Raw genomic sequence first — 9,116 nt, forward strand, 5'->3', positions numbered from 1 at the left:
TAAAAAAATATTTTTGAGAATGTCATCTAAAAAGGCAACCAGACCGCACTATTAAAAATTCGTGATCGAAAAAAGTGCATCGAAGACTCACCCTAACGGGCATCCGGTCCTCGGCGCCAAGGCCGCCCTGGGGCAGCAGCTGCCGGAGGGGACGCTGCTGCGCGCCGCTGTCCAGCTCGGCGACCTCCAGCACCAGTGCCAGGACGAGGAGGCCCTGAAGGCCGTCGCCCTGCTGACCGTCGAGACGTGGCACCTGACCTTGCAGGGCGGGGGGCGAGCGCTGACGGGCACCCTGGAGAACAACGGGGACCCGCTCATCAAGGCCCTGTTGCTCGTGGCCGCGGCGAGGGCGGCTCTCTCCGAGCAGGGACAGGCTCCTCCACCACGACGCCCACCTCGAGTCGAGCAGGCATCGCATTCTACACCTGCAACCCTTAACTTGCCACCCGCTGGTGCAAGTGCGGCGGAGAGCGTCGCCCTGCGAGAAATAGACGCGGGCGAGATCACCAGTGATGCGCAAACTTCCGCTGTTTTCGGTGACAAGCCACCAAAAGTGGAGCGCGATCGTATTCTGCAGAACGTGCGAGGGGTGAGTCCGCCTACAATTTTTTAAAATACGTGAGGATAGTAGCAGGTGGCTATTACATACCGGTTATTCACGGTACACTGGAAACGCAAGTGTGTGAATGTCGCACACTTGCAGGTGTGTGAATGTTTATTCGTACACTTTTCCTAGAAAATTCACACGTTTACCCCCGTAAGTGTACGAACGGGTGTTCACACACGTGCAATTGTGCGACATTCACCCACTTGGGTTTTCAGTGTAAGATATGACCTGGACATACCGTACGTTGGGCTGCCTTTACACTGGCGGCAGGCGTGGGAGAGGGAGTGGCAGCTCCCCCCACAATTCCCCCGCACTGAGAAAAATATTTCTGTCCGGGCACTAAACGTACGTCTAATGCTCCCGACTCATATGTCCCAGCTCAAAATGAGATAGTGACCTGTCATTGAGTTTTAGTGCTGTGCTCTAAATTTTCTTTGCCTGAGATGCTACGTTTAGCTCCCAGCGCTAGACGTATAGTGCAACGAAAAAACGTCGATCTGGGGACTAAACGTATAGTGCTGAGACAGATTTTTTTTTCTCAGTGCGCTACCTACTGCATTTCGCCATCCTTTGGATTTGTCTCTCTGACTGGTCTGCTCTGTTGCAGGTGGATCAGCTGGTCCATGTGTGGTGCCACACCGACCCGGCGTGGAGCCTCAAGCTGCTGGAGTGCGCCGCCCCCACGGTGAAGCAGCTCAGCCTGCGCTGCCCGGGCGAGGCTCACCTGCGCGCGGTGCTGGCCATGCCGCGGCTGAGGAGGCTGAAGGTGTCGGGCGACCACATGGACCTGGACGCCCAGCCACCCGCTCTCCCGCGGGCGAGCCGCGGCCTGCAGTCGCTCAGGGCGATTGACCTCTCGCGCGCCAACCTGCAGCGCCTCCTGAGGGCCTACGGGGACCAGCTGGACGAGCTGTGGCTACACGTGGGCGCGGGCGGGCAGTGCAAGTGGCCCTGGAGCTGCAGCGACCTGGACACGCTGCTGGAGCGGTGCGGCCTGCGCCTGAGGAGGCTCGTGCTGCGGCGGTGGGGCTACAACCACGACAACTGCAACCATCAGCGCGACGCGGTGCGGCGAGTGCTGGGCGGCACCGAGGTACTGTGCTGGGAGTGCGACGATGTGGAGGAGGACGACTTGTAGCGGCGCACATGGCGACCAGAGCTGTCAGACTGATATACACCCAAAAAAATGTGTTCTCAATTCAAGAACATCCCCAAAATATTAAGAGATTTAAGGCAAATAGGGATTATTTTAATCCCTGTTTACTTGATTTAAGTGTAAATAGGGGTTAAAATAACAACATTTGCCTTAAAGTTTTCGGGATGATCTTGAATTGAGAACACTTTTTTTTTTGGTGTAGCTAACCCCTTTGGAGGGAGGAACCCTTCGCGCGTGAACCCACTTGGTCGCTATTACTTGGCTGCCTTTACAAAAATGTAATTGTTCTTGCTCATAAATCAACTGCTAAACCTAAATAAACTTTCTTGTTTGTAATATATAGTTGGACTTTCTGAACTATTTTTCATAAAATAAATTTCCCCGCAAACGGCGTATCTCTGTGAGGAAGGCTCGGGCGCGCGAAGGCTGTTGGGAGCAGCTTGTAAGGCGGAAAGGAGAAAGATTCGGTTGCCGCGGGAGGCTGCTGGAAACGACGCGTCTGTGTTTCGGCCGCGCGACACACATTAACGTTTGAAGCACTACTCTAGAAACCCAAGTGTGTACATGTATGCGTTATTTACTGAATACCTACATGTATGCAGAAAATACTGCATACATGATTATGTATGCAGCAAATAGTGTGTACATGACCATGTATGCAGCAAATACTGCATACATGGCCAGGTACACACATCGGCACATAGCTTTTGGCATAGAGCTCTACGTGTGTACATGGCCATGTATTCAGTATTTGCTGCATACATGGTCATGTACACACTATTTGCTGCATACATGTAGGTATTCAGCAAATAACGCATACATGTACGCACTTGCGTTTCCAGAGTAGGAAAATTCATGCGGTCGCACAGTTTACCTACGACTGTGCGTGGGTCGCCTACTCGCACGGGGCCGTAATAAGGAGCCGTGGGCAGCGAAGATAGGCAAGCTCGACCACCGCCCCCGTGCAAGCGGTACAGTACCGTAACCGTAACCGAAAGTGCGCGTGAGTGAGTCAGCCACCTGGTACGATAGATGGTTGGTGCAAATGACCACAACGTTTAAAAAGTGATACAACTTCGAGTTTTCTATAGCACTTCAAACTTTTCCACACTGGTAAACCAAGTGTGCAACAGCAAGTTTAAAACTTGCAAGTGTTTGACTCAGTAGTACTCCACTTGCAAGTGTGCAACTCGGTAGTTGTGCACTTGTAAGTGTTCAACAGAAGAGTTGCACTCCAACAAGTGTTGAGCAGATGCTCAGTTGGTTCATCAGTACTGATGATGACTTGGTGTAAGTCGCGCGGTAGAATCGTAGATGATCCGTGTGTATAGCAGCCAAGGATCCCCTACCAAAACCAAACAGTCAGAAGAGTAGGGTGTCAGAAGTAGGCGGTAGATATCATCGCCCGCAGAACATGAGGGACACTTGCGTGCATGTGTCGCAGCTAGTGGCCGGGTGCTGCTAGCGCCTGCAGCGGGTGGGATCGGCCAACCCGCCGAGCAGCCGAGCGTGGCCGGCGGACCACCCTGTGCAAGGCAGGGGCTCTGGCGGGATGCGCATTTTAGGCACATTTTAGATTGAACATACTGGGTGGCTGATTCGCGCCGGGCACTTTTCGGGCGGGTTTGCCTGCTCGCTGCCCACGGCTCCTTATGGCCCGATGCGAGTAGGCAATCCGCCCGCACGCGTGTATCCGGTACAGCACTACCAAAGTGCGCGGCGTGAATCAGCCACCTGGTATAATGCAGCCATGATGCAGTTTTGATGGATTTGCTACCTGGTCGTCAAAAGTGGCGTTTATACTTATTTACTTGCGCAATTTTGCCCTGAAAATTTCTTGCAGTGTAAGATTTCAGTGTGTATTCCTCGTAGGCTGCATCCATGCTTTTGTAGTGCTTCGAAGCTTCCGTATCCTTTGCAGACAACAGTGTCTGAAAATCGACCACTACCAGTGCAACAGTGCACATGAGCCAGAGAGGACATAGGGTTCGAATGACAATAAATGAATTGCCTTGTAGCTAACAGTATTTAATATATTTAAAAGACTAAGGTTGCCTATATTCCACCTTGAAATACTACAAACAATACCATTATTTTTGCAAGATTAACTATTGTAAAATACATTGAGAAAAAGAAATTTTATTTTCAGAGCACATCTATCACTAAACAAATGCTTTTCGGCTGAACAAACTCCCGGCGACACTTAAAACTAGTTTCTAGTCATTTAGTCATTAGACGGTATCATGGCCGATTATAGCTCTACAATTCGACCCCTTTCACTTCATCCTAATATCACTCCAGTTACTAACCCACTGTTTGTGATTTTTTAATTTCATACATACATTCATACAAACAAAATAAAAATAACAACTTCAGTATTTATTTGTAACTTGCCTCACAAAAAAGCCTTTAATGGAGTCAGTAACCGTTGGAGTGATAAGAGGCCGCGCTGCGAATGTCCGATGATGGCAGGTCATCTGTTCCTGCGATATCATGTTACAATGTAAAATAATTAAAAGCTTATCAACCATATTTGTAAGATCGTCCTCAAAACTTTTTCAAAATGTTCTCTTCCTGACATGCCTATAGATGATTACAAATTAGACCAACTGTCCACTAATGAGGCCCTCTGACAAAGCGTTAGTAACATTTGTTCAAATCAGCAACCAGCCAATGCCCTAAAAAAATTTCAAACCCGCCTTTGATTCACAAAAATCTTGAATATACGAGACGTAGTAACGGACAAGATTACTGTAAAGATACCTGTAAATGGTAACTTTTATCTCTTCAAAAATAAGATTGAACAACAATATAGGCAATAGGCCAGTCATCGTAACATGAATCACACTTATTTGTCTATATAACGATCATTACATTTTCACACAAAGTGAAGTCCTCCTTCGAAAATTAATAAACGAACAATAATCTAAAATGGCAATATCAACAATTACATTTGGTTCATTAGCTTTAAGTCGTCACAAACCGAAGTACAAACACAATACATGTAGGCCATCTTACAAAATAAATTAGTTACGCATCGCGACAAAGAACAACTATATGATACAACAATATAAAAAGTATAATGCCCCAACTACCCGAAGCTGCGCTATCTTCCGAGACGCGGCGAAAGGTCATTCAAATCACTTTACTTGCCCTTCACTTCGATCAACATACATATTTACACCATTAACTAGGTCACCTATGGTACAAACTCCCTTCACGGTGGCTGCCTAAACAAAGTATGGGCTTTGGTCTAACTCTACAGAGCTGTTGTTGATCTTCCGATTAATACAATGAGATCAATGACTTTGATGTCGAGCAAACGTGTAAAATTAAAGATTGCCGTGCATGACATGGCATGATCGCGAGCAAAGTATTTCTGCCACTATTTGATGCTTAACAATCACCGGAAAATAAAGTAATTTGGAGCACGTCGATGCCTCTCTCCACACGTATCACACAAAGGCACTTGGCTACGCGAAAAATAATATCAAAATGTAATAAGAAGTTGTTCAAGTATTTGTGCATTTAAAAAGTGATGACGATCCTTAAAATCTAGTACAGTATTTTTTATGGATGAAAAACGGAAACATGGCGAAGCAAATATATGTTTACATTAAAATCATTCTCAACCAGTGACCACACCCTTAAAACGTTTCAACTAGATCAGCACATCGATACCTATTAGCAGCCAAGACAACAACAGAATTTATTTCAATGATATGCTCCTAAGTCTGGCGGAAAACCATTGGCAACTGGAGCACGGGTCCATGGAGCAGTTCTGTCCACGGTGGACAGTCCGACCCCACTCGGCTGCTCACTCACCAAGGTTCTGCCATAGCACCAATCCACTTGGACTTACATGCGGCTTCACGCGACTGCCAAGTGTCAAAAATTAACTATAACACGTTTTGTCAAAAAGAACTTAAATACTTGCAACACTTTAAAAAAATTTCCTAGTTTAAATTAAATATTGTCACCGCCCTCCCCGTGCATAGGATGTATTGAAGCACCAAAATACCACACAAACCTCCACAACCAAACATATGAACACACAGAGACCATTCGTCAGGTGCTACATCTTCCTCCCACACACTCACTGTGCCGCTGAACTGACCTGTCCCACTCTGCAGCACTGTCGAATGGGTTCCCTACCCGGAGCCCGGCAGGCGCTGGTCTCCTTCTCTAGATCGCACCGCTCTTACACAATCGCAAGTCACATTTGGCAAGTGAGTGACAACCCTCCAGAACGTGAACGAATTTTCATTCAGAATCAGGCTGACAAAGTGAAGTTGTAAAACATGCAAATTATTCATAGCCCTGGTTCCACCGCAAGTTCCGTTACATTCTTCCGTGCCTACTACGACCACCGAAAATGTTATACCTTGTTCTCCTAGAGAATTATTACCCGTATATCTCTACTGACTCCAGCAATGACAGTGTGCACGTCAATAATTTAGGAAACTAGTTTGGAATCTAATGATTTACGTGAGTGCACTACGACATGCGCAGCTTGTCTTCACTGATGCTTTTTGTTCTATATCACGCTATACTTACAAGTCAAAAGCACCGATGAGATTTCATTTAAAAACAAAAGAATTCACAAGTTTGTGGCTCCCGTCTCAAGTAACACAGTTCTTGACGAAAACAGCCAGGACGGCAGTTTCATATCTTCACACATTCCATAATGACGTTGTGAGCCGGGACTTTATTAAAAAGGGCACACATTTCATCGTTGTCGATTCTGATTCAGCCAAAAAAAAGTTTGCTTTTATGTAGAAGAGCGTTAACGTGATAGCCATGAAGTCACATCAAGGTTCACGGTTTGATGCAGTTTCATTTTGAGTGCAATGAGGCATTTACTGTAAAAAATCTATAAAGCATTGCTTTGAATTACAAAGGATTTTCTTTGTAAGCTACAAAGAAACAGATGCACTGTGTTACAAAGGACCGGCTTCGTAGCTTGCAAAGCACTGATTTGTAATACGAAACATATTTCTTTGGAAGAAAAATACTGGTACTTCGCAATACAAAGCATTGCTTTGTCATACAAAGAAATCAGACTCCTTGTAAGTTTACAAAGAAAATGCTTTCTAAGATTTTGACAGTTAAACACAGAATTAAAAGAACCTCGCATGGAATATTGTCTGTAGAGAGTTCATTACTTGTGCATTTTCAACTTTCAGCGCGATGACTGCTTAATTGCTTAAAAATAGACTCGTAGGGCGACTATTGACAGTTCCACAGAGGGAATCCGAAGTGATATAAATTGCAATCGCAGTAAGGCAGACATTCCAGAAGAAAATTTTCTTACAAACTAGATAAGATGGGTTAATATATGCATTAATATTACACACATGGTATAATGATAAATGTAGAATGGTATTGTGTTATTAATATTCATAAGGTCGATAAGAAAGCGAAATAACGAATAAAGTTATCTATACTAAAGACAAACATGAAGTTTGTAGGAAATAATATAGAGCTACTTGTCAATTTTATTATAAGAGAGAGGTATCAAATCCTAACAGAACCTTGCCAAGACTTCTACTCCAAGTAAGATTCACGCGGTCAAAGCCCGACTAATGGACGTCGCGTTTCTCGTTGACAGAGTCAACCTGCCCTCCACATACGACTTGAGCAGGTCGTCGTCTCCGCGTTGTCTTCTCCGTTCGACTTATGTTCTGGCGCCGCGCACGAACGCCAGCGTGGCACAGATCGAGAAGCAGCGCGGACGAGATAGGAAACGGCAATCGACCCGTGTGAGGGGGTTGCACGTCGTTCACAAGAGGGCGCTGTGGACGCCACCCTCGCCCATTGGTTACGGGGGAAAACAATGAATGAATAAAAGTGACAACCAGAGGACATACGTGCGTAACTTGCACCTACGAAACAACACACGCGGCTACCGCTAGAATACACTCATATAAATACTTCAAAACGTGCGAACTATACAGAGGTAATAATAACTGTGCTCACGCGCAAAGCCACCCTAGCTTCTTCCCAAAGTTATAGTAAGTAAATAACGACGATATTAATGTTAGTAACGATAACAGTAGTAATACGATAAAGGAACGGCTGCCTTATTGCTGTCAGCTGGCGAGCAGCGAAGCAGGTCTCCCGAGGAGCCGCCCGGCGGCCATCGCCCCGCTTCGTGAGGGCATGCCGAGCAAGGGCTCAGGTTTGTCGGCGCCCTGGCAAAGCGCGCTCCGGCCGCCGAGCTCCGCGGCTCCACAGCTTCACTGCTGGCCTAGCTTTGAGGGAACGGTGAGGGGACATTGAGCGAAACAGAAACGACACATTTGCAAAATTTGATGTGAGACGAAATACTCCTCGGACAAACCAGCATAGTCCCTAGGAATGAGAGGGGAAGTTTTATCGGACGTCAAGCAAGTCACCGATGTGGTTAAGTGTTGCCTCCATTAGCAGTCATCGTGCTTCTAAAAAGACTCCATCAGCGCTGAATTTTCAATCTACTTTCTCAACCACTGTCTTCAGGTTAGATACGAAGCCAAAAGCGAAACGCCAACCCGCTTTTCTTCCACATATGTCTATGAACTCTCCTTTAACTCGTTAACCATTGGCAAACAAAATTCTTTAGAAAAACTCCTTTAAAACTGCACAAAAACGCTTTAAGATGGTGACCACGTTAACTCCGTGATAACGGGGTAACATTCTCTTGCTCTCACAGAACGGCTCTGTGTTACTTGATTGTTCACAGCATTGTGTACGTAAATAACTTTCACAACCAATCCTTTGAAACATTTAAAAAGGTACATAAGTCCAACTTACATATAAAAGAATCAATAACTTTAAAGGCCAAATGTGTTACAAGTATCCAAAATGGGAGTATTTCTTAGTAAACGGCTCGTCCACCTTGCAGTCCTCTCTGCAACGGAAACAATACGCAACGTTAGCCACCACAGTGTTTACCGTGCAAATGCCAAAGGCGCCAAAGGCATGCCAAACGGAACCAACTCAACTTACTGATCCTCCCAGGGACAGATCTCGTTGACCTTGCCTTCCTGCGAGGAGCCTCGCTCAACAGAGGCCCTCTCCTCGCTCTTGGTGGCTGCGAGCGGAGGCGGCAGCGGCTTTACCACCGTGGTGGGCGTCGTGGTGCTGGAGGGCCCTGGGGTGCCCCCGGGAGGCTCTGAGGCGGCCGAGGTGGAGGGCCCCGCCGGGGTGGGGGCCACGGAAGGCACCGCGGAGGGCGCCGCGGAGGGCACCACCACCGACGAGGGCCCCGCCGACGGGGAGGGCGGCGCCGTGCCCTCGTCCTCTTGCTGGGCGAGCGGTGCGACCAGGCCGGCATCCTGGCCGTCGGCAGGCGGCACGGGCGACTCCGTCTCC

The 9,116-nt window shown here is 47.2% G+C and overlaps 1 protein-coding gene and 1 long non-coding RNA gene across 7 annotated transcripts in view; both read right to left on the reverse strand.

Annotated features, from left to right (window-relative positions):
- The window catches only part of LOC113206068 (regulator of G-protein signaling 7), a 67,943-nt gene that overhangs the window by 1,803 nt on the left and 57,024 nt on the right, over nt 1–9,116 (reverse strand). The window lies entirely within an intron of this gene.
- On the reverse strand, nt 3,771–9,110 carry LOC127749298 (uncharacterized). The gene is made up of 2 exons (XR_008011064.1): nt 8,751–9,110; nt 3,771–8,652 (listed from the first exon to the last, which is right to left on the reverse strand). It is a non-coding gene; the product is annotated as an uncharacterized LOC127749298 (long non-coding RNA).

This window comes from Frankliniella occidentalis, unplaced genomic scaffold (assembly GCF_000697945.3).
Source record: "Frankliniella occidentalis isolate FOCC.00 unplaced genomic scaffold, Focc_3.1 Scaffold44, whole genome shotgun sequence".
Taxonomy (NCBI): Eukaryota; Metazoa; Arthropoda; class Insecta; order Thysanoptera; family Thripidae; genus Frankliniella; species Frankliniella occidentalis.